Source organism: Benincasa hispida, chromosome 8, assembly GCF_027475165.1.
Source record: "Benincasa hispida cultivar pf3 chromosome 8, pf3_genome.v1.1, whole genome shotgun sequence".
NCBI lineage: Eukaryota > Viridiplantae > Streptophyta > Magnoliopsida > Cucurbitales > Cucurbitaceae > Benincasa > Benincasa hispida.
This window is the reverse complement of record NC_143485.1, coordinates 27630440-27658039: the sequence shown is the minus strand read 5'-3', so window position 1 is coordinate 27658039 and position 27600 is coordinate 27630440. Positions and strand designations below refer to the sequence as shown.

Sequence of the window (27600 nt, the reverse complement as noted above, 5' to 3'; positions counted from 1 at the left end):
AAAATCCCTTTTAACAAAATTATAACAAACAGCTTCTAGAAGCCTTGTCTAATTTTTATTTACAGCAAAGTAAAAGGGTAAAGTTAAAGCAGAAAAGGTGAGTCATCACAAATTTACAGCTTGCTCTTGGTTTTGTCAGTTTGGTGATTGTTTTGGTTGATTGATTGTTTATTGTTGTTTGGTTTTGTGGTTGGCTGACAAACTGACTTTATTTGTTTATTTTCTATTGTAAAGTCTTATGCTCTTCCAATTGTTCCTAATGATGGTTCAGCTCTATTTCTGACATTCATTTTTTTGTTGTTTGGTTATTAAATATTCTACTTTAAAAAAATATCAGCGAAAGGGGGAGCTTGTTGAAGATAAAAATATCAGCGAAGGGGGGAGCTTGTTGAAGATTTTTTTATTTTCTTTATATTTGTCCTAAGGCAATTTCTGGAGGTTTTCACAATTGTCTTAAATGAAATCTTAACATTTGCCTCAAATAAATCGTATTTTATGCATAATATTTTTCTTTCCTAATCTAGAACTTATATATGAAATATTTTTGTTTTCTAATCTGGAAAATATCAATAGAAATATATTGATTGATATTTTGACAAAAAGGGAAATATTTTTCTTGAATTTTTTTCCTTATTTGGCCTCACTTTTGAAAGAAGAATTCTGGCCCTCTTTTAGGGTTGCTGCTTTTATTATTTGTGCAAGATGTTTTCTATTTGTGGCTAAATTGTGCAACATTTTGGCTTTGCACTTTGCTCACTATATTTCGTTGTGCAAGTTCTTCATTCATTGTGTGCAACTTCATTCATTGAGTGCAACACGTTGAAGATAATCACAATCTTAAGGGGAGCCTAAGCTATCATTTTCGAGAAGGGATTCTCACGATCTTAGGTGGAGCCTAAGTCATTGTTACAGGGAATGAGTTATCCATCTTAGGAGAATCCTGAGATTCATCAATGAAGAGAGTTCGTTGACTTGAAGGAAAGATAACAATGTTGAGAGGAGTCTCATGCACTATTGGAAGCCGAAGTATTCAATACTAATATTATCAAACTTAAGGGCAACCTAAGTGCATTTGGGAAGGAATCTCACATCTAGGAGGAGCCTAAGTGATCAATGAGTTGAACTCTACATGAGACTGTAATTTTCGTGTATTATATATAAGTACTACATTGTAAACTACTTACTTATTAATATTAGTTGATTATCTTTCTTGGGCACACTACTCCCTAGATATAGGTGGATTTCATCGAACTGGGTTACCAACTTTTGTTTGTCTTTATCTGCTTACTTGTTGTTGGTATCTTGTTATTACAGTTGTTGTCTGTGCTTTTCATTTAACATCTCTAATTCGAGTGACAAGCCAACATAACACTTTTTCAACAGTTAAAGTGTCTCTTTGAAAAGTTGGGACCAAAAGTGCATTTTTTGTCGTCCTTACTCCTTATTTATTGAGATTTTATTTTATAGAAAAATAGTAATGCCACCCATCTTTGACCTCTCATTCAATTGTCAAATCACAGTTTTCCACATGACTTGTTAAATCATAGTTCATCTCGTGAAACATTTTCTACTTCTTTTTTAAATATATTTTTTTATTTTATATGATTACCGTGAGAACCACAAAGTTGATGGGATGCTCAAAGATATGATGTACCAAATATTTCTCTCTTTTCTATTATACTAGTTGGAAGACACTTGTGATGCACGTGACTTAAAATCTTTAGGACTTAATTTTTATGTTAAAGTTAAGTTTGAATTTTATTTCCAATTAGAGATCTAACAGAAACTCTCATTTTCTCTCCGTCAAACTGTATTCAAAATTTAAATGTTTGATTTCAAGTAAAATATATTCATGATTAGTGAAACTGCAAAAAAAAAAGGTGATGGAAATTGTGTGCAATGTGGGGATCATATGATTAATTCATCTAAATGGTTTACCAGTTCAATCATTCACAATTTACTAGTTTTTTTAAGTCTTATTTGGCCTGGTGCCTCCATGAAAGTTACTGATGTTGATATAAATTTGAATCACAAAAATTAAAAATCTGAACAAGAATTGAGTAAAATTTTAAATTTGGAGATAACATTGCTACCTCTTTATCAACATAAATAAGTTTTTGGTTTCTCAAAACTCCATTTCGACATGATTTAATATTTTCTTTACACAGGATGGAAAAAGTAAAAAAAAAAAAAAAAAAAAAAAATCAACCAAAAAAATAGCTAAAAGGTACAAATACAATTGTTTTTAATGATAAAGTAGGTCGAGTCGTCATAAACAAAAATTTTGGATTCTCAAAGCTCCATTTTGATATGATTCGAGGTTTTTTAGAAATAATAAAAACTTTTCATTTCTACTTTTTTAGAAGATTTAATTTCTAAAATCATCTCGCAAACATTTGAAAATGAAATTTGTGCAAAAAAATTACTTGTATTCTATTTACTTAGTAAAATGGTGTGTACAATTTATGTTACAAAAAGACTGAAATCAAAGAAAAACATCGCAGCTAGCAGTTGAACCAGTTGTCGACCTCTTTCTGTTAAGTGTTGTAACCACCAGAGCTTCATCGTTGACAATCGCCTGCACATATATAAAGGAAAATGTGAATGTAAGAGTGAATAAGAAATGAGAGAGCAAGACATTCGTTCTGTAATACTTTGAAGAGTAATAAAAGAGGACCTCCCAATTTGCACAGTGGACGTAGGCCTTTGGCCGAACCACTTAAACTCCTATATCTTTTCTTCTTACCTCTACGATCATTTAGATTTTGCTAAAGTATCGTTTACACGATCGTGTAGTTCCTATTGCATCATATACTCGATTACTTAGCTCCGCGCTCAATCGTCTATACGATCATTTAGCTTCAGTTAACTGTCGTCTACACAATCATCTAACATTTCATCCAATCGTTTCACTAGAAGAATTTTGGGCTTTAATGTCGGTTGACAACCGATATTAAATATAGTGTTAAGATAGTGTTATTAAAGTCCTTTAATGTCGGTTGTATTTAATGTTGGTTTTAAACCGACATTACAGGGCTTTAATAACATTGTCTTTAATGTCGGTTGCAACCGCAAAAAATTTTTAATAAAATTTGCAACCGACATTAAAGCCCACCGACATTAAAGCCCAGAATCTATCCGTTTTATCAATTATTGTCCATTTTTTTAAATTCCATTGCCGAATCCATTTTTTTGGTCAAAAAGTATAACATGACACATCATCATCGAACACTGTGGCTATGACATATTATTTATGTATGGATTGCAAATCTATTACATTTAATCCACAAATTCTGCTATAAAATTATAATTTAAAAGGCGTACAATAATTCAGCCCTTGAAAACACAAATTACAAGTAATACAAACATTATGAGTTTACTGTCCCTCTCCACTTGGTAAGTATGGATCCCTTCATAATTCTTCTTGAACAGACCCCCCTAGCTTCAGCAGTGTCTGGTTATAGGCATCTTTGTCTGACCACTGTTGTTCAAAGGATCACAAACAAAAAAGGTTTAAGACAAAGGATTGAAAGTGAAAATGTGATCAGAATTCATATTCAACTAACCGTGTTTATTGGGAATGTGTATAAATGGTACATTCAAGGCAAAATTCTTTACTAGAGTTCCCCAAGAAAAAGCATAAAAAGGTTGTGATACCAAATCTTTACTCCTTTGTTGCACCTGCAAAACAAGAAAACTCAATAGTTGAATAAATGAGAGAATCTTCTTTTTAAAACTGTGAGTCATCAACTAAAACTTATTAAAACTGTGAGTCAAACATTCTTTTAGTGTATTTAATTAGCATAATGCACATGTTCTCAAGCCAATCAATCGTTTAGTTCCTGCATCTATCGCTTAGCTCCAGTGGCCCATCGTGTAGCTCAATCGTTTAGTAAACGATCTCGCGCATAGGCTATCGTTTAGCTACCGTGCCCATCGTTTAGCATTGACGCCTTATCGTCTAACGCATTCGCCTATCGCTTAACGTCATCGCCTATCGCTTAGCATTCCACCTATCGTGTAGCGCGTCTGCTCATCGTCTAGTGCTCATGCCCATCGCGTAGCGCCATCATGTAGTCTATCGCTTAGCGCCCGTGCATCTGCTATAGTGTCCATCTGCTATACGATTGTCCAGCGCCCGCCTACACGATCGACGATCGTCCGCCCACTTGCATGATCGTCCAGCGCCCGCGCATATCTACACGATCGTCTAGCGCATCGCTTAGCTCCGCGCATCTGCTATACGATCGTCTACCTCATCGTTTAGCTCCCCGCATTGCTATACGATCGTCCAGCGCCGCCTACACGATCGCCTACCTCATCGTGTAGCGCTACCCATTTGCTACACGATCGTCTACCCAGTGCCTTGCGCTCAACATTTCGCTTTCACTGCTCTTGCTCACGCATACCCAACGCAGGAGCAACTCTTGGCAATGCCTCTTGCCAATACTTTAACAAATGTATCATATACAACAAAACCATTAATCAAATCGAATTTCAAAGGCCATAGACACATAAAAAGGCCCAAATCTAGGAGTAGAGAGACATATTGAAGTGAAACCGCAGTTGGCTTTCATTGAGACATTTACACAAACAGTTGAGAGGCGTAACATAAGAACAAAAATTGTTGTGAGTTTAAGAGAGGAAAGAGAAGAAGAGCATACTAATCTGGACGAACGACGAACGGTGAATTCAGATCTTCAGAACTGGACTTCAGATTGAACGACGACACAATCCAGGCACACTTCAGATCCGGGCGACTTCAGATCTGGCGACGCGGGTTGTGACGACGAACAGAACTGCACGGAAGCCAGACTCTTCACCCACCATGACAAACCTACACGGGTTGCACAGCAGACGAGGATCTACACCACAGACGAAGGTTTGAAGAGAGAAGTGAGAAAGAAGAGGGTCTGAAGAGGGAAGTGTGAGAATGAGAGGAAAAAGAAAATAGGGGGAGAGTGAAGAGGGAAAATGAAAAAAAAAATGGGGGGGGGGGGGGGGGGAATAGAAAATAGGGGGGAGAGTGAAGAGGGAAAAATTAAGTGGCTCTTTAATGTCGATTTAAAACCGACATTAAAGGTACCCCTACAATGTCGGTTTAAAACCGACATTAAAGATTCGCTTTTTAAAAAAAAACAAAATCGACATTATACATCTGATTTCACTTTTTTCAACCAACATTAAAGCCCAAAATTCTTGTAGTGTTTACATAATTGAACTATTGTTTAGTTCTTAGAGCATTGTCTACACGATCGTGTTGCCTTTTGGTAAACGACAGAAGGATTTTTAAGCCTCAACATACTACTTCCCCTGATTCTTGAATTGTTATCGACTGTTTATAACTGAGTGTTTTGTGATTGTTAACATAAAGATCTTGTCATCTGGACAACAATTTCTATTAATGGTTGAGCATGAGTTCAAAATTAAATTAATTAATACTATAAAAGAAAGAAAAAAAAAGAGAGAGAGAGAACATAATTTGTTTTCGTTAACATTTTTGTAAGAAAAGCCTGGAATGGGGGAAAAATAGGTTAAGAAACCAAACGATAATACAATGATTAGGAAAAAAAGGGTAGAATTAAATTACTATTTCTGAAGAAAACCAATATATACAAAAAATTGTTTTCATTATTGTGTTTGTTGGAGAAGTCTAAAAGTTTTTTTTCAAAAAATAAACAAAATCAACAAAAAAAAAAAAAAATCAAAAGGTACAAATATGTATCTGTTTTTAGTGTACATGATTTAATTCTCTCCTCACCCCTCTCCTACCATGCCCTTTGTAAAGGGATGATATGTTAATAATTAAAATCAAGAGAAACAAGGTGAAAAGTACAAACATTTTAAAAGACAATGTATAATTTTGACATTAAAAAAAATAATAAGAAGAAGATAAAATGGGAAGATAAAGATTCTACCGTTGTAGTATCTTTTATATATAATAGATTAATCAACAAGAATATTAACCGAAAAGAAGAAGAGGAGAATGAAAAGAAAAAAAACAACTCCGAACAAAGTGAGGCAAATTTTTAGATTAGAAAAACGGAAGGAAAAATATTAATTTACATCGTTAAATTTTAAGGTTTTATTAATTTAAGTCTTGAAATAATAATTGTATCAATTAAATTAAAGGTAATTATAATTGGTAACATTTATAGAAATAATAATCGAATGTATAATATCATTTAAAAAAATATTGCAAATATAGACAAGTCTATCCGCGATAGACTTCTATCGCTAGTGATATGGTCTATCACTAATAGACTCCTACCAATAATATGGCCCATCATTGATAGACTATTTAAAATTTGTCATATTTGCAATTTTTTTATATTACGTTATATTTACTAATACTTTATATCTAATATCTACATTTACAATTGTCCCTTAAATTAATTGTATCAATTAACATCCTCCTAAAATGTAGTTTGAAAAGTATGGTGGAAAAAATATAATTGTTTCAATTAAACATGTAAATTGTTAAAATTAAATCAATTTAGACTTTTTATTAAGATTATCTTGTAAATATGTATACATCTGTAGGCTTCAATTGCATGCATTGATGCATGAGCAATTTTTAAAAGAAATCTCAATTAATTGCCGTAATTGATTTGCTTATGAAAGTTTATGAGTTTTCCATTGATAAAATTACAAATCTCACGCAATTAAAGAATGTCATAAATTGGTGCCTTAAAGAAAATTCATAGTTTTAATTAATTGTATAAATTTTTGTACAAATCTCATGAGCGTCTTAATGACTAATAACCCACCCCCACAAATAAATGAAATCTAACCTTGTACACCAATAACATTTCAAGTGACATTTGGTTAGAGATATCCTTTCCAATCTGATGTTGTGTTTCTCTAACCTAATGAGTTGGCCCTACTCATCGAGTGAGGGACATGACAACATCGACCTGGAACGGATGTCCCAAATGTAATGTCACTTAAAAGGTTGCTAGTATACTAGAATGTAAGCATAAGGTTATATTTAATTTGGTTTTTAAAGGCGGATCAATAATTTGAAGACATCCATGAAGAAGATCATCCGTACAAAAATCTCAATCGATACACTATAAAGTTTGGAGTGTGATGATAATTTAAGAAGCCATAAACTACGAAGCAACATTCCCGTCATCGGCCGTGACATCATCCTCCGACGAGGGAATTACAATAACGTCTGACACCTCCGGCAGCCTAAAACTTACTTTCTTCTTCAACTTCCCACTTTCGCTTCTGCAAATTGAAAAACCGCCATGAGAATACTCATCCTCTGCAACTGATTCACCAACCAAACCCGATCTCTCACAAGCCGAAGAGAACTGCGAAAGCTTCGTTGGATGAACTTTTCTCTTGAGTCCACCATGTCTCGAAACATTAAACTCTCTGCCATTGCTAAAATCTCGCTCTGATGACACTCCTGGAGAAGCCAACAGCAACTCCTCCAAAGACATGTGCCCGTTTCTCACTTCCTTCTTCTCAATCGATGCCTCTAACTCTCTCTTCACTTCTCTTCTCTCTTTCCTCCACCATTTTCGCCTTCTCCACCCGCAGATCGCATAGTCTGCAAATTCGAGTCCTAATTTTTCAAAAAAAAGAAGAAATAACAGAGAGGGTCGCAATGGACACAATTTACAAAATCTCACAGGACTTTTGGGTTTGCCTGATGGATGGCTCAAGTGTGAGGAAAAAATAAATTTGACCCGCTTTTTTAAAATGAGATTTTTTGACCTTCTGTTTAAATTAAATTTTGAAAATGAGGTTTTTTATCATTATTGACGTCAAATTCGAATAAAATTACAAAATGAAACCCTATTATGTAGATTGGCCTCTCGCTCCCTTTTCTCTCCCACAAATCATTCTCCTCTCTCCTTTCCTTTTACGATGTCGCTCTCTAGTTTCACTCTCCAATGCTTGTTCTCACTCTTTGACGAGCAATCTTACTCTACAACACAGACTAAATAGAGGGAGAGAAGAAGAGAATGACCAAAGTTGTCCGTATAGATTCATCGGAGCTAGCGTATGGTTTCGTCGAAATTCGTTGCACTGGAAAAGAAAAGTACCGTAGAAGAAGGAGGAGGAAGGGAGAAGAAAAAATGGAGGAAATTAGAAGGAGAAGGAGGAAGAAATAAAGAAAAAAAAAGAATGAAGAAATCAAAGGAAGTAGGAAAAGAGAAAAACAAATAAAGGTAATTTTGTAAAATTGCTATATGATGATGCAGGCGAGATGTCAAAATTATTAAGTTTTAAAAGTGAGACAAAAATCATTTTCGACCTTAGAAATGAGTTTTTCAATCAATTATCTCTAACACGTTTTGGCTTTACCGTCATCGGAGGCGTGCGCCGCTACCGGGCACCTAATGGAGCAGAGATTGGCTCCCATGGGAGATGGGAAAAGAGAAATGAAATTGGTTTGAAGAGGAAAAGAGAGAGGGAGAATGGCAATAAGTAAGGGAATTTTGGACGGAGAGGTCTAAGAAAGAGAAGAGATTCATGTCAGTTGCAAGGAATCACTTCTTAGTTTTTATCTTGATTTGTTTTGGTTGTAATTTAGTGGTGGATTTGTTTTTTACGATCACTTTTTTGTTCTTCTTTCTTGTTTCTTTTTGGCTTTTATTGCATACTAAGTTGAGATATTTCTTAGGGATTCACTTCAACAAAAACTATGAAGTTATTTGGTTTTTCATCGATATCAAACATGGTTTAATGTATGATGACTATAGTTTAATTTGAATGTGGTTATAGATGATTATTTTAGTATAGTTAATCAATTTGAGTATAGTTCAATTGTTTGAAATATAGAGTTGAGTTAGTTTGTCAAAAGTTGTTTTATGTGGATGAAGTTTTTTTGGTTCTTTAGAGTTAATTTATTTGTAAGTTATTAGTCTCTTTTTGAGGTGTAGAGTTGGGTTTTGAAGTTTGTCTTTATTTTGACTTTTGTTCCTACTTTTCTTTTTATTGTACTATACCATTAGAACTACATTTTACTGTAAAATTGAGGAGCACAAATGCTGAGAAATTGTATTATTAAAATAATATAAATAAATAACTTACATAAAATAAAGAAAATAAGAAAATTATGAAACTTTCTCTAATTTCTCTCCAAAAAATTGGGATTTCTCACCCATATTCACACACATATAAACCACCAAATGACTCTATTTATAGATAATTTGGCAAGTAGGGGATATGCTTATTTGGACAACAATAATGTGTAGTTGTAAGATAAATAGCCAACATGTACAAAGATACATGGAGACATGAAGGATAGGTAATACATGGAGACATGAAGGATAGGTATCTTTTTTTATTATAATATTTATATAATACTCCCCCTTAGATGTCCATTATATATATGAAATATGCCTCATCAAAATTTTACTAGGATAAATCCAATGGGAAAAACCCTAGTGAAAGAAAAAGAGTACATATTTCATATAATTTATACTCCTAAAAAATACAATATATTTGCTCCCCTAATGGGAATATCACTTAAGATCTCTGAGTCTTCGCATTCCAATGTTGTGCACCAATTTCTCAAAGTTTGTGGTAGGTAAGGACTTTGTAAATAAGTCTGTCACGTTATCCTTCAAACAAATTTGTTGTATAGTGATGTCACCATTTTCTTCAAGATCATAAGTGTAGAAAAGTTATGATGAAATATGTTTTGTTCTATTTCCTTTAATGTATCCTCAATAGATTTGGTCTATATATATTGTGTTGTCTTCATATAACATTGTTGGAAGATTTTTACTAGAAGACAAACCACATGTTCCACAACTCATGCACTCATGAACTCATATGCACTCCTAAACAGCCGTCGGGAACAAGCGAGAAAATGTACTGAGCTATTGATCTTAGTCATACACATTCCCAACCTACATCGTGAATTGCAAGAATTTCAGCATGATTTGAGGAAGTAGTCGTTATGGTCTGCTTCACTAATCACCATGATATAGCAGTTCCTCCACATGTGGATAGATAACCTATTTGAGATCTAACTTTGTGTGGATCAGATAAATATCCATAATTTGTATAACCAACTAGATCAAATTTTGATTTATTTGAATAAAACAACTCATATCGATCATTCCTCGAAGATAACGGAGTGTATGCTTAATTCTATTGCAATGTCTATTTGTCAAAGAAGAACTATATCTTGCTAATAAATTTACTGAAAATGCAATATCACGTCTTGTAATATTAGCAAGATACATAAGTGCACCAATTGCACTAAGATATGGTACTTCAGGACCAAGAAGTTCTTCATTATTATCTCAAGGTCGAAATATATCTTTCTTCACATCTAATGAACAAACTTCCATTGGAGTGTTCAATGGATATGCTTTGTCCATATAAAATCTTTTCAAATTTTCCTGTGCAAGTTGACTGATGAATAAATATTCCATCTGCTAAACGCTCAATTTACAAACCAACACAAAATTTTATTTTTTTGAGATCTTTCATCTCAAATTCTTTCTTAAGATATTCTATTGCCTTTGAAAGCTCTTCAAGAGTTCCAATTATATTTAATTCATTAACATATACAGTTATAATAGCAAATCTTAACTGTAATTTCTTTATAAAAACACACAGACATATTAGATTATTTTGATATCCTTCTTTCAACAAATATCCACTCAGGTGATGGTACCATATTTGTCTTGATTGTTTCAATCCATATAATGATCTCTATAACTTTATTGAATACAATTCCTGAGAACTTGATTTATATGTTTCAAGTACCTTAAATCCTTTTGAGATTCCCATATAAATATCATCATCAAGAGATCCATATAAGTATGTCGTGACTACATCCATAAGATGTATGTCTAGACTTTCATACATAGTCAAGTCAATTAAATATCTTAGTGTAATTGCATCCACCACCGAAGAATACGTATCTTCATAATCAATACCATGTCTTTATGAAAAATCTTGTGCAACTATTCTTGCTTTATAACTTGAGACCTCATTATTTTCATTTCTTTTCCTCAAAAATACCCATTTGTATCCCACAGGTTTGACACCTTCTGGTGTTCGACTACTAGTTCAAAAATCTGACATTTTGAAAGTGAGTTTAATTATATCTCAGTTGCTTCTTTCTATTGAAGCCATTCTTTTCTATGTCGACATTCTTCAACAGATTTTGGTTAGGATCCTCATTTTCAGATATAATATCAAGAGCAACATTATACACAAAATATTGTCAATAGCTACATTAGTTCAATTCCATCTTTTTCCTATCATGACATAGTTTATTGAAATCTCATTATTATCTTTAGGTATTTCACCTTCCTCACTAGTCATGCCAAGGATTTCTTCATGGATATTTACATCCCCAACCAAGTCGTCTTGACTATTAATTATTTTTCTTTTTCGAGGATTTTTATCTTTGGAACCCACTAGTCTACCTGAAGGAATGATATATCATGCAACGGAAGACTTTAGAATCAATAAGTACTTAAACTACATTTAATTTGAGTTTTAAGCATGTTGTTCATATGATACTCATAAGAGGGTTTAAAACACATATTACCTTTGAAGATTTCCTCCACGAATTCAGTTGAAATCCACCAAGATAGAGCTTGAATCTTCAAGAGGACTACCACCGAGATCTTCTTTACTATGCTCAAACTAGAACGTTTGGTAAAAACACTCAAATCAAGTTGAATTGATGAAGAACAAGTGAGGGATGTGTAGGGTTTTCAGGTTTTCACTTCAGCAAGTAAAACTCAAAATGCTTAATGATCTTCATGCATGGAGCTACTATATATTGGTAGAATTCATACAAATATACAAGGTTGCATGGTGGGCAGCTCCAACTTGAAGATCATCATAAAATGAAATTGAAATTTGGTGTTAATCCATCAACTATGTTTATGGGTTTTTCCCAAAAATGGAGAAACCCATTAACTTAAAATGATTTCAAAAATCATTTTATTTTTGTAATATAAATTAGTTTTATAAAATTAATTCAAATATAATTAATTTAAATAAAAACTAATTTTAAATAATTAATTTTTTTAATTAAACTTTTTAATCAAAATAATATTAATTTAATATCTTAATATTAAATCAATAAAATATCAATTTCACCAATAAATCAATTTTATCTTTAAATCATAATTTAAGTATTAATTGATTTTCTATTTTTTTTTTTAATTTCAATTAAATTAAATGTTTTTAATTATATCATATACAATCAATCGAAAACCCTAAAATTGAATTTGAACATTTCAAATTCATAACCCTAATTTCATACATCGATACTCAATTTGTTATTCCAATTTAAGAGCTAGTAGAGGGACCTAATGGACTTACAGATAATGAGCTCCAACGATCTGTAATTAATTCAATAAACTCTTTAATCAAATTAATTACTATTCGTTAACTATCAAGACACACAACTATAGCTTGATAGTTGCACACTCCTCGCTATAGATATATTTTTGTCCATGTAAGCCATAATCAATAATTCAATCCTTCACAGGTCGTTCGTAATTACAGTTGGGTCAAAATTACCGTTTTACCCCTATAAATAAATCTTGCACCTTAAGTTTCCACTGACCCTCTAATGAACAATTTGATTCATAATACTACTTATGAATCATGTCCCTCTCTATTATGAGAAGGCGGGGCTCCGATTGTTCAAGACCTAGAATCAGCACTTAAGGGAACAACCTATCTGCTAACTCTAAAATGGGTAGGAGTGAATTTCATCTTACAGGGCTATGTCCCCAGCTATCTATTCGGTCTTATCCCCAAAATGGAAGGCTTATTGAGCAATGTTGTTAGACTACACTCACCCATGCATATCAAAGAATAATCCTGAATAAATGGGAGTTCATAGCTAGCTCAAGATTAAGTTCGAGTTATCCTAGGTTACTTTCGTATGAAATAGTCAGTTTTAACAGTAAACAGTCGTTATAAAGAAATGTGACTATTTTATAGTCCATTCTATATGCAAATTCATTGCATATAATGCCACCACTCACATGTCTCTACATGAATGATCTATGGATCACGTCATTTGCATTACCTATACAAAATGGGTCGCATTCAATAGTGTTACTAGGATAAGATATCCAATTCCATCCATATACTTATAGACCATTTAGGCTATTTACTATTAACTTGATCCTATTTATGTCACCATATAAAGTTAAAGTATTCATACTATAGTCATGGATATGTTTATTGGATTTTCATAATAGAATACAAAATCAACAACTTTATTTTAAGATACTCAATAATATTTTATTGATAAATAGAATGTTTAACATAAAATTTACGATGGTATTTCTAGGTGCATGTCTAGAGTCTAATATATTCTCATCATATAAATTGGTGTATTATCTCTCTGATGAGATGATACTTTCTAGGTGCATGTCTAGAGTCTAATAGATTCTCATCATATCTTTTTTTAAAAAAAAGATATTAAAGTAGTTCAAATTGATTTGGCATAAGATACATGTAAAGTGGGTTAGGATCAAGTGCAAAATTAGTATTGGCACTAGCTAAACTCGAACTAGGGACCTCATGGATACCATATTAAAATTCACGCCAACTTAACTAAGGCCATTTCCTATCAAACTGAACTCGACCAAAAATTTTCAATTTTTTCCCATATTCAACTCAAAATCACCAAACCGATTGGTTTAAACTCAAACCGAAAGTAGTTTCGATTGCTTTAAGCAGTTTTTTCATACCCCTAACTTCAACGGTCAAATTAGTAATAATTTTGGTTGAGAGGTTAGAAAGTTGAGAACTCCGAGTATTTTGGGCATACTTCAAATGTAATGAGTGTTGGGGTTGATGCCCTAAAGTCTCGTGTCCTGTAGTTTGTAAACAGTATATACGAACACCAGTGATTGTTAATATATGATATTTACTTCACATCTTGTTGTTTTTTTCGGTTATTTATTTTATTTGCTTTACCACAAACCAATAAACATAAAATCCCTGGTTATCTGTATGTGACTCAAGCATGTATGTGGTGACATACAAGTGGATCATGTCTTAAGTGATAACCAAAATGGTCTATAGTATATGGATATAGGAGGGAAACCTTATCCTGGTAATGCTACGGACTCGACCCGCTTTGTGGAATGGTCACAAGTGTTGTGACTTGCCATAGATAGTCTGATCCTGATCATTCGTATTTGGGACATGCGAGCGGTGGTGTTCTATACAAAGAGTTTGTATAAGACCTGACCACGAAGTGTTAATGTCTCGTTATATAACACCGTTCATGACAGAGACTTCACTTCACTAGGATGACCATAAGTAACATGACCTCAATCCTGAGTGAGCTGGGAACTCCTGCCATTGAGGGTGGTCCTTTGATTTGTATGGGTGCGAGTGGCCAAGTCGCCGATTCAAACCTACCATTTTGGGGATTCGTCTGATTTGGGAGCTGGGAACTCAACTACACAAGATGGAATTCACTCTTTCCCCAAGGCAGGGGTAAGTAGATAGATGGCTCCCTTAAGGGTTGATTTCGGGGCTTTAACGATGTGGCACCACACACCTTTTTTTGGCCCGAGAGGTGTTCACACGTAGTTGGACTATGTTGTATTGTTCATTAAAGGAATCAATGATACTTAAGAAGTGAGATGTAACTACACGGGCAAAATGGTAAATTAGCCCAGCTGTACTTACGAGCATCTGTGAAGGGCCATCATACTTATGATTGACTATATCCGATGGACACAGAAATATATATCTGTGGTAAGAAGAGTTCAGCTGTTGGTCTTTAGTGAAATCACTGACAGTTAACGGATGGTGAATCTTGTGGCTAAAGAGTTTAGCCAGCTATTCACGTACCGTTGGAGCTTCGAGCCACAGGTCCATTAGGTCACCTGGGTAGCTTGGATAAAGTTGAGAACTAGTGTTTGGGTTAATTTGAAATGTTCAAATTGACAAGAGGAAGTTCAATTATATATGATATAATTGGCTAAATGTATGAGACACATTATTTTGGAGGAAATTAGATATAAATATGATTTATATCAAGTAGAGGAAAAATACTATAGTAGATATATGATATCAAGGAAAGCCTGATACTTCTCACCTACTCAAATGAGATTGAAAACTAATATTTATTAATTAAATTAATTGATTAATTATTTGATAATTAACCAATTAATCCACGTTCGAACATGGGCAGTTGGGGCTGCAAAGGTTATGGTAACCGACGGGTTAAAGCTTTGAAAATCGTTTTCATTTTATTAATTATTTAGTCGTGCATTCGAATCGCCCGTGCCCAAAAAGAATCCGTGAAAGAGCGATCACGAGAGCCTATACGATAGAAGCTCGTTCGTCTAAACGATCGTCTACTTCATGCGTTCTCTAAACAATCGTTTACATCTTTCCTAAACGATCGTTCAGTTTTTCCTAAGCAATCGTGTAGCTCTACTATACGATAAGCATTTCCGCTATATGATAGCAGAGTTCATCTCCCACTTGTTTATCATCTATACGACGTCTTCTCCTCCGTCCTCTACCAAACTCACCAGAGCTCACTCTTTGGGTTTTTAACGCCGAGGATACTCGGGTTTCTCTTGTGGTGATTTCGTCCTTGCGCCGTTGTTCGTGTACGTTCGAATCGTGCTATTACAGTCAACAGACTCGTCGGGTGTTCGTAGATCGGTAGGAGATTTTCCGCTGCTTTAGGTTCAGTTGTTCGAAGAGTGTCTTCTACTGGTATGAACCCTATCCTTATATTTTATTGTATTCTGAGCATGCCGATTATTAGTTTAATATGCATATCTGTTTGTATGGAATGTATATCGTTTATGTTTCAGTCACTGTGAAATCGGAGCGATCTAAGCCCGCTCATGGAACTCTTGGTATGAGATCCTTCAATGAGTTCTATTGATTGTATAGAAATATCATTATGTAACAATCACCTAGTCACTTGGTTACTAAATTAGCATAACCATTATATGTTGAATTGTTGGAATAGCCTAATTGTTCCTAAAAGTCAAACTCTTAGGATCCTTAAAGTCCTAAGTCCATACTTTTTCTCTTCATGATCAAACTTTAAATCGCCACTTGATCCTCATGATCGATCTATAGGGTTGATCTTGTAGGATTGGTATGGCAACCCTAGAGGGGTGAATAGGGTTTATTAAAATTAATTAAATTTTTTTACTAATATGAACTCAATTAAACAAATGGATACAATTTTAAGTAATAAGTAATTTAAACAATAAACTCATGGAAATAATTTCACTTTGAATTAAACAAGAAAATAAGAATCACACTTTAAAGCACCCTATTTAATTGTAATAAAAAGATTGGCGATGAATATAGAGAATTTAAAACTACCAATTAAAACAAATCAATATGAACAATTAATTTAAAGAATAAATATTGCAATTATTTTAATGTACTACACTACAATAACACAATAATTGCAAAATTAAAGTAGTATAGGGATAGAGAAATTAACCCAGGAGATTTTTAAACTAAACTAGCGGACACAAACAAAATATAATATTAAATTCTTTTTTCTTTTTAAATTCATTTTCTTTTTTTAAAACAAAAAGCAAAAACCCACCATGTGTCCAAAATTAGCCGTTAGACATAATATTAAATTCATTTTCTTTTTAAAACCAATCTAGAGATCAAAAGCCCGTCATGTGTCACTATTCCATTACTCCAAGTGACACCTTTCAATTGGTCCACTTTGATGAGAAAATTTATGCCACATCATCGGCTCGAAATTTTTCTATTAAGCTTGTTTTGCCTATATCTTCTTTGTTTGATCTCTGATTTGGGCGTCAAATTGTGTTAGAATCGTTGTTCCGAGCTCTATGCTATAGACACTTCAAAACATTCAAATTGTCAATAAATAAAAGCAGGTTTGTTATCATCAAAACATTAATTAGTTAGTTAATTAAAATTAATTAATTTGAGGTTAAGGGCCAAAAGGCCAATCATTTCCCCTTTTTGATGATGACAAACAAGTCAAGAAATATGAAATCCAAATAGGTGTGTGATATGAAATATGTTCTTAATGCATAATTAACACACATATAATTTCAGTTCACTTGAACACAAAGAATATATTTAATAACAAAAGAATATATTCAATAACAACTTTTATTTTTCTTACTACCTCTCCTCCTTTTGAAATCAATAAAAAGGAAAAAAAAAAAAGACAATTAAGAAAAATAAACAAAGATATGAAAGCTTCCTCTAAAATCACAAGCACATACTTTGTATTTCTTCTCATATCAACATGTCTTCTATGAAAAATATAACAAATAATATCTTAAATTCAAAAGGCTTAACAAAAGACCAAGCTCAAGCTTAATTCTATTTAAGACACAATTTCACAAAATTCTCCCATTTTGAAATTAGTTGAACACTCCCCCTTAAATAAGGGGAAAAAAAGACATTTAATATATAATTCAACTTGAGGGTAGAAATATCAAACAAATTTTTAAATAAAAAATTTTATTCCAAAGACAATTACTCCCCCTAAAAGGATAAGCAATATGCATAAGAGGAGTACAAACCAGTATTACAATATGAGAAACAATTTCATTCAAACATGACATTCATATATAAAAATTTATAACTCCCCCTACAACCAAGCACTCTCTTTCTAATAAGAAATATCAATTAAAACCAAGGAGATAAAATCGTTCAAGTAAAAAAAATCAAGCAATAGAAGTACCAAAATATCAAATATTACAACATAAACACCAATTGTTTGAAAAACAAATAATGATACCAAATAATAGCAAATTTTAGAAAATTCAATATCACCGAAAGAAAAAAAGAATACATTATCGATCAAATATAAGCATGATATCAACATAATCAAGAATTACACCAATTTTGAACAAAAATTTTAAGGGGTTCAAGAATATAAATTAATTTCATAAATACTTTTCCTATGAAAAAGAATTTAACAAATCTTTCAAACAACCATACAAATCACATCCTTTTAAACAAGACTAATATCAATTCAAAATAACTTTCATTCAACAATTAAGCCAGGGAATATGGATAATTCATACTCAAAAACAATTAATAAAAGTTTAATCTATTCCATACCCAAGAGCATAAACAAGATACATCAATCATCAAAACAATGAAAAATCTATTGCAAGACTCAATATCCTTTTACTTAAAACCTTTCAAGAAGACACAAGGATAGAACAAGCATCTAATTTGCTAAAAAGCCAAATCATAAGCAATAAGGACAAATGCCAAATAGATAGATATACAATCGTTTCTCATGGCATTAAAACCAATAATCAAAGTATTTCACAAAATCTCAAATTTTAACTAAACTATTCGAGAGATATAATTTCCATAAATAAACCAAAAGAATAATTATCTCAAAAAATAAATAAATGTTACTAAATAAGTTATTTTCCTTTGTTGGATTCAAGCAAGCTTTTTAGTTGCTCCAATTTGAATTAATTTTTAATTTGGAGTCCAAGCAACCAATTGCTTCTTGAAATCACACCTATAAAGAAAGCTCAACCAAATGATTTCGAAACCCATTTCTTTGGTCATTTATTGTTAGTAAGCAAAGACTTTGGAACCCATTTAAATTTAATTCCATATTACTAGGATTCATTCTTTGTAAATAACAAGTATCAATTTTATGACCAATTTTGCCACAAGAATAACATTCAACATTAGGCAAAAATTTCTTTTTAACTAATTGATTTTGCACCTTATTTCTATTCAAGAAATTCTTTCTAGGAGCATTTTTCAATTTAAAACAATTTGGTCTAATATGACCTTTAACTCCACAAAAATGACAAGTAGGCACAAATTTTGATTTTGCATGGATATCTCTAGCCTTTCTGTGATTAGATACAAGTTCGGCACTATTCACGCAATGAGTTTTAGCAAGTGAATGTTTAGGCCTAAACTTTGATTTTTCAAGTTTATTCACAAAGTCCACATTACGAGCACAATTTGGTCTAGCATGCATGAAATCATTCACGCACAAACTTTGAATTTTCATGAATATGTTTAATTTTTTCATACTTTGGCACAAAATTAGATACATTAGGCAAAACATATTGAGACATATAAGGGATGACTTTAACAAAAGTAGTGCTTTTAGAAGTAGAAGAAGAATTTTCATTCACATAGTCTAGTCCTTTTTTATCACTAAAGGGTTTACCCACATCAATAATTTTATCCAAGTTTTGTGCACCAATAGTGAATTCCTTTATAGACTCTTTTGCAGTTACAAGCTCTTTATTAGCAAACAATTCTTTCTCTTTAAGAATATGTAAAAGAACATTTTTCTCATGAATATCACATTCAAAAGTTTGTAATTACTTGATGTTTCTTTGGAAAAAAGTCAAGTAATAACCTTTTAGAAAAGAAAATGTCAAGTAAAAGGGTTAAAAAAGTGGAGATTAACAGAATATTTTGAATATTTTCACGTGAACCATTACTTGATATGTTTTTCGCGTCAAGTAATATAAGGTCTTAAATATAAGAAGCTCTTACTTAACACATTTTTTATGTAAAGTAAAATATAAAAAATAATTGACTTATTATTTTAACAACACTAGCTATCAGGCTTCACACATAACATTGCCAATGCCAGCCCTAGCTTACGCCACCTGAACATCTGAGCCCCATGAACTACAGTCGTCGTTTCAGCCACCTCACCACCGACAAAAGTATTAGGTCGACGTCGGATTTCACGAGTCACTCAATTAGCCGCACTGCGAGATAACGCTAGTCCTCATCGTTTCGTCCGCCAGCCTCGCCGCTCTCCCTCTTCTATTCCACCGTCGGTCGAGTGTGTGCAGTTGTCGCTATGTTCGTTCTTCGGCAGAATTGATTCTTGGGTAAGGTTGTTGAGATTCTTGAAATTTCTTTGTTACCCATTAAAATTTGGGCTTTGTTTTTATACCCATTGTATTTGGGTCGTGATTCAAGTTTAGAAGGGGGATTTGCAACCAAAAGCGGGCTGTTCAGCGGATTCGAGCTTGTTTCCGGCAAGAATTTTGGTATGATTTGGGGCTTTATAACTTTTCGGTTTGAGAGTAATTTATACGAATTAAGTTATTAAGATTTGTTGTTGATTTTGGCATGATTGAATGCTTAGGAGTGTGAACCTAAAGGTTAAAATTTATTTTGGTTCATGTACTAGGATTTATTTGATTATCATGAATGAAACCTTATCTTCATTCTTACTTTTCAGTTGAAGCATTTACCACCATACTTATCTCTGCATTTAACCATTTTATTTTATTCTGCAGAGTCTGAATGATCTATTTTTCACGAATCTGAGGGCTTGTTAGTTTAGGAATTAGCCATGAAGAATTGTAGCATCTTCTGTAATGATTTTCTTGTTTGAATGTTTGATGATGAGATTGATTTTGAAGTGTTGGAAGGAGTTGAGTTGCTATTCAATAGGTTTGAGACCGATCTTGGCAAGGTTTTGGTAAGTTTGGAGGTTAGTATTAATAGTTCTTTGTTACCCATTGAAGTATTGGTCTAATAATTGAGTTATTTTCAATTTTTAATGTTCAATTCAAAGATTTCTAGGGATTGGAGTCACTATTCAACAAAGTTAATAATGTTTGGACGTTTTGATAGATATTAAGGTCTTGAAACTCTTTTGGAATTGTTACATAGTTGCTGGAATTTGGTTTTATAACCATTATTATTATTGAAATTTTCGTTAGTTGGATTACTTAGTTGTAGTTTTGAAGTGGCATTCGAATCAAGCCACACTTTCGATAATCTATTTGAAGTTAATTGGCTATTTTGATGAATGAAATTAGGTCCTAGGAGTTTACTTAAATTTGGATTTATGATTATAGGTTATAATTCTGGACTTTTGTGGCAGAAACTTATTTTTTTAATTTGTAATTTTTGCATTTGTAATTTTGCTATCATATTTTTTAAAATTTGTAACTAGAGTGGCTAGCCTTAGATTCAAATTATTTTTAAATGAAAACTTGCATGTCTCTTATTTGATTCTAATGATGTGTTTCTAATCTGGTGATAGATTTTGTTGAAGAGTGTATGGTGAGACACATTTGGTAAAATTTCTTATATATTTGATTAAGTTTTAGCAAGATTAACACATTTCATATTCTGTTGAACTTAGACTTGTTGTGCTACTACTTAGTTGTGGGAATGAGTGTTGCATACATAGAAATTTTTTATTGCTTGTAGATAAGATTGGGCTTCCAATATTCTCTTCTACTCATTGATTCCTGTATTAGTTTTCTATTAAAGATGCACTTTGATTGCCTTTATAGAGGGATTACAACTGTGTCAAGTCGCTTTCGCTTGAAAGTTGTGAAAGTTGGGGGAAAAGTATTTGCGTTTTTCTATTTTAAATTTTAGCATATGCTTGATTTGTTGATAATCTTCTTCCTCTTTATTTTATTTTCTCAAATCTCTCCCATCTTCTTCCTTTGTTTTGCAGCTAAAAGTAATTGTTCCTCCCGGAGTTGGATATGGTCAAAAGAGAATGAATGAAATCCCAGCAAGTCTCTAATTTTAAGTTGCAGGTATTTTTTAAGTTTCGAGTATGATATTTTTTCATTGTATAAAGTAAACCAATCATGTAAATTTTTCCTTGTGTGTGACTTTTTGTCATTGTTGTATCTTAACAATTATTTCTATATTTTGAAATTTGATGTTATCGCCATTTATTCTATTTTACAAGTTGACTTTTTGTCATTGTTGTATCTTAACAATTATTTCTATATTTTGAAATTTGATGTTATCGCCATTTATTCTATTTTGCAAGTTGACTTGCTTAAACATGGCTTGTCTGACCCTTAGTTCTCGATCTTTAGACTTCAAAACTCGATATATAGATTAAATAATGTATTTTGTTGAGAGGTTACTTATTAAACAATTTGTCACTTTTATGTTTGTTGAAAGTTGAGTTTTGTATACAAAAGCAATAATTGAGATTTTATTTTGTGCATGTACATGTGAAAGAGAAATATTATCCTCATTTGTGAGGAGTGTTAATATGAAAGGTCATAGTTGAACATATGGAATTTTTAGTGAATATATTGAGTTGATAGATGTTAAATGTAAATGTTTATTTAGTTGATGTAATTATATTGTTGGAATACAAGGCAGAAAATGAGAATATCAATTGGGGCATTTAATTTGAAAAAAAAAAAGACATACTTAACAAATAAAAAACGTCAAGAGTTATCATATATGATACGTAATCAATGTCAAGAATTAATAAACTTGACATACCACCTATGTCAAGTGTATTATCTTTCTTGACACGGAAATTGTATCACGAAACATTTGTCTTGGTGTTTTTTTGAAGTCAAGTTATCACATCATACTTGACAGTCGAATACTCAACGCTTTCATAAGCGTCAAGTATACCCTTTACTTAACATTAGAAAAATATTACGTAATCCAATTTCTGTAGTAGTGTCTATTCTTTAAACAATAATTTTTATCTATCAAAGATTTATTTTCAAGAGATAATGCTTTATACTTCTTTGAAAATGAATACAATTTTAAGTAATAAGTAATTTAAACAATAAACTCATGGAAATAATTTCATTTTGAATTAAATAAGAAGATAAGAATCACACTTTAAAGTACCCTATTTAATAGTAATAAAAGATTGGTGATAAATATAGAGAATTTAAAACTACCAATCCTTGTGAGGATTTTTATGCATTCCCTATCCCCTCCCCGTAAGGATTTTTAATCCCCGTCCCTGCCCCATTCCCCGTCTTGGGGGATCAGGGTCAGGGATTCGGGTTCCTGCGAGGAAAAATCCTCGCTTTTTATTTTATTATTTTTATTACCTAAAATTAACTAACATTAGTATTTATATTGAAATTGTAAATTTTATGTAATAAATTAGTATTATTGTTACATATATATGTTTAAATTAACAATTAAAAAAGTATTTTAATGTTTTTTATTATAAAATTTATTATATTAGAAAATTAAAATTAAAAAATTACCTAAAACAGCTACTGTTTTAGTAGTATTAGTATATATAATAATAATAATTAGAAAATATTATAATTAAAAATTTTGTTTCAGTTTTTTTTTCTAATTTTAATTATTATTATTATTAATATTATATATATTAATAATTAAAAAAATCGGGGCGGGGGCGAAGTCAGGGACGGGGCGAGGATCCCCTCCCTGTCCTTGCCCTGTTCTCGACCGGGGACCCGATTTAAATCCCCAGTTTGACCTCTATACCCGGTCAAACTGGGGATTCCCTGCCCCGATCAGGTCGAGGACCTGCGAGGACCCGACCCCATGGGGAATTTTGCCATCCTAACCATGTGTTACTATTTCATTACTGCAAGCGACATCTTTCAATTGGTCCACTTTGATGAGTAAACTTTTGTCACATCACCAGCTCAGGATTTTTCCGTTAAACTTATTTTGCCTATATCTTTTTCGTTTGAGCTCCGATTTGGGCAATTCAAATTGTTGTTCCAAACTCTATGCAATGAGCACTTCAAAACACTCAAATTTTCAATAAATAAAAGTAGGTTTGTTATCATCAAAACATTAATTAGTTAATTAATTTGATGTTAAGGGCCAAAAAGCCAAGAGACCTCATTGAGCCCCACGCCCAACCCATAGTGTAAAGCTCAAACCCTAATTATTTTAAGTAAGAGAAAGTAATGAGATGTCTCTTAATGAGTTGAATGAAGCCATGACTTAGCAAGGATAGAGGGTGAAAGCATGAAGAAATAAGCTCGTGTAAGCTAAGTGTAAATCTCGAAATCTAAGTTCCTAAACAAGTATGTTTCGCCAAAAGAATGATATATTAAATATCATATAAGTGAAAATCTATGCAAATTATAGAGATTGAGGAGAAAGGAAAAGAAAAACGTATTAAATAAAGAAACTCACTTATTGGCTTGGCTGAGTCATTAGATATGAGTTGACGTGGCGAATTATCCTTGAATTTGGGAGGCGGTAGGAAGATTAAAAAGGGAAAAGGAACTTCGAAAGTTTGGTTTTGGCAATCTACATGAACAAATTTAGTGAAAATTAAAATAATTTCATTTTAAAGTATCGCTAGTATCGCTGGGGGGCTGAGTATCACTGGTGTCGCTGGTAATGAGATCTCGCTCAAGGTGATCTCGCTGGTCTCACTCAAGGTGATCTCGCTGGTCTCACTCAAGGTGATCTTGCTGGTGTCGCTCATGGTGATCTCGCTGGTGTCGCTTGTGGTGATCTCGCTGGTGTTGCTCTAGGGGATCTCGCTGGTGTGGCTCATGGGGGTCTCACCAGTAGAGCCATCTGCATAAAATTCCTTTAATAAATGAATTAATGAAGGTATTTTACTAGGAATTCTCAGTGGTTTAACCGAGAAATATGTCGTTTCAGGCCAAGAAGAACTAGAAGAAACATGTAACCTGTTAAGAGGCCAATAAGTTGTGAGTGACTATGTGATGAATTAATGTTTTTAATGATTTAGAAATTATGATTTCTTTAAAGTTATTCTCATGCTAAGTGTATAGATGAAATGCCAAGCAATGTAACTGTGGAACTGTCTCTCATGCTATGTAAAGCATGTTTTTCATGGAATTGATATGATTTAAATATGTTATCTTTTCCAAATGCTTTCAGCATGTTTAAGTAACTTTATTTTTATGATAAACTAGTATGATGGATGAAATAGTATGATGATCTGAGCACTAATCTTTAGTGTTCAACTGAATGTTGTGACTAGTTACGTGACGGATACTGAAGGACAATGAGAAGGTATCCTTTCAATTAAATGTTTATGACTAGTTTTACTTAAAACGAGGTACCGAAGGACACTTGAGAAGGTACCTGGCCAATTTGATACCGAAGGATTTTTTAGAAGGTATCCGGCCAAATTGATACCGAAGGACATATGAGAAGGTATCTAACCAATTTAGTACCGAAGGACACTTGAGAAGGTACCTGGCCAATTTGATACTAAAGGACTTTTGAGAAGGTATCCGACCAAATTGATACCGAAGGACATATGCATAGGTATCTTAGCAGCTCGATACTGAAGGACGTTTGAGAAGGTATCTGAGTAGAAGTACCTGAGGATACTGAAGGACAATGAAAAGGTATCCTAGTCAGGTACATAAGGTACGATGGACCACGTGCACGTAGGTAATACGACATCGAGGGATTGAGCAAAAGAGTTCTCCCCGACTAAGGTTGACGTTGAGGGTTAGAACTATTAGTCCACTCTCAACTAAGGATAAAGGCAGTCATATATTCTTCTAGGCTAGAAGGATAGTTTGAAATTTCTAATGCTTGTGAATGTTTATCAACGCTTGATGTTTACTAATGTATGAGTTTTCCAAGTATGTTTTTCATGTCTAACGCATGCTAGTGGTTTTACAAGCTAGCTTAATATGTTTTAATCCAACTTATTTCACAAAATATGAAGCATGCATTAGGGTTAAAGCTAAGGTTGAATGAAACTTGACGTACTATGTTTTAAATATGTCTACAGCGAGGGGAGTGCAACTACTGGGCTTGGCTTAGTGGAGTGACCTAATAGTTGATGAATGAGGGTTAATTCGGCTTAAAGAGTTTAGCTAATTAATTTCGGATCGTTGGAGCCCATGATCTATAGGTCTATTAGGTCCCCTAGTAGCTCATAAATGGAATAAGCCTTAGAATAACGTGATGAGTTAATTTGAAATGTTCAAATTCGAATTAAGAGAATTAATAATTATATGTGATGTAATTACACATTTAATTATGAAATTAAACGAAATTGGAGAACCGATTTATATTTAAATTTGATTTAATATTAAATTCATGAATAGAGATTCATGGTAGTGGAATTGATGTTAAATTAATTTAATATTTAATATCAAATTAATAGAATTAATTAAATTATTTAATTAATAATTAATTTATAAGAAAAATTAATTAATTGAATGAATTTTTGATAAATTAAATTTTTTTAGTTTAATTAAATTATTAAAACTGAAAGTTGATTTTTTTATTTTGAAAATAGTTTTAAAAATTAAAAGAAAATTTTGAAATTTGAAAATCCACAAGAGTGGGATTTTTTCACTTTGGATTTTCGCATCTTATTCACACTTCCATTTACAATTCTACCTCAATCACCTAGTAGGTGGTGTTATTTGTTGATGCAATCAGATTACATGGGATTACAACATAAAACACACAAGTTTTTAGCTGAAAATTTGCATGCAAACAGTTGGGTTTTGATGAGAAACTTTGCTGAAGAAAGAGTTATTCAATTTTTGAAAACCAGTCACCTTCTCCTCTAAAATTCCCACTGATTCAGTTTATTTTGAGTCCTACAACTCAATCTAAGGTTTCTAGAAAATAGTAAAGAAACTTTTTGGTAGTTCACAAGTAGTGGAGGAGTAGATTACAATTGAATTCATAATTTGAAGTGAGTCTTCAAAGGTATTTTTGAAACCCTCTTTTATTTTGAAGAACTTGCTTAATTTGTAGTTAAAATTGATGAATTAGAGTGCTTAATTATTCTGTTTTCTTCTGCTACATGCTTGTTGAAACTAACACATACTACCCCATTCATCATTTGATATGTTATATAAATGATTTATTAATTTATAATTAATCTATTTTATGGAGCCCACATAATTCTTAAAATACTATTTTTGTGACATGCAATGAATGGAGGTAGTATGAAAATTTTTTCATACTAATATAATAGTAGAAATTTTTTTCAAAGATAAATATTACCCAAATGCACCAAAGAGCCGTTTATTTGGTGGACATTCTAGATTCCTATGGAGTAGGCATTTAAATTACCACATTTGTTTTGCAGTATTATAAGATGCCCCAACATCTAAAAATTCCTAGGAATCTTAAGATACTTGGATTGAGGGCATTTGGAGAGTTTTGGATGCTCTCTTGAAAGATAGTTTTCCAGTTTCTCGAGTTGAGGGTATCCCCATTTTCTATTTTTTTTTATATATATAATCTTCATTTGCATTATATAATTAAAATAAATAACTGTCAACCACATATATCATATAGTTTAGTTATATCACAATTCTTATTATTTTTAGCAATATATGTAAATTTAAATTTAAATGAATATTTATTTTATCAAAAAATCTTAAATTATGATAGATTATTTTATTGAGAAAAATAATATAAATTGTATTAATTTTAAAAAAAATTCAAATTAATAAAAACAAATATGTTATATAAGTTTAAATTATATCAAATTAATTATAAATTAATAAATAGTCGTAAGGACATTATTGGAACATTATGTAAATTTAAGACATTTCCGAATAGAAATCCTACAAAATAAACACAGTTATCAAAATATTTTCAGGTATCTATAAAAATATTTCTACAAAACATGGTAATTTAAAGATGTCGGACATCTATAATTCTTAATATTTATAATTTCGGACATATAAGCGATTATCTACATTTTTAATAAACAAACACCCTTTTTTAAGTATTTTTCATTATGAAACTACGAAAATAGCAAATATCCCATTGTATTGGGATATGTATTTGTGCAAATCTTTAGATATGGGCCATTTGTTTATAAAAAACCAAGTCATTTTCATAATTTTGGTTTGTAGTTTGTAGGTTTGGGTGCGAGAT

At 32.3% G+C, this 27600-nt stretch overlaps 1 long non-coding RNA gene and 1 pseudogene across 5 annotated transcripts; one reads left to right on the top strand and one right to left on the bottom strand.

Moving 5' to 3' along the window:
- Positions 1-6910: 6910 nt before the first annotated feature.
- LOC150034476 (uncharacterized) lies at positions 6911-10976 on the bottom strand (annotated as a pseudogene).
- An 8595-nt stretch (positions 10977-19571) lies between these two features.
- On the top strand, positions 19572-27597 carry LOC120082531 (uncharacterized). 5 transcript variants are annotated; one of them, XR_016531320.1, is made up of 5 exons: positions 19584-19847; positions 19939-20009; positions 20262-20458; positions 21443-21527; positions 27579-27597. It is a non-coding gene; the product is annotated as an uncharacterized LOC120082531 (long non-coding RNA). The 5 variants fall into 5 exon arrangements; XR_016531319.1 differs by lacking the exon at positions 27579-27597 and adding an exon at positions 25481-25594; XR_016531321.1 differs by lacking the exon at positions 27579-27597 and adding an exon at positions 24367-24385.
- The last annotated feature ends 3 nt before the right edge of the window (positions 27598-27600 follow it).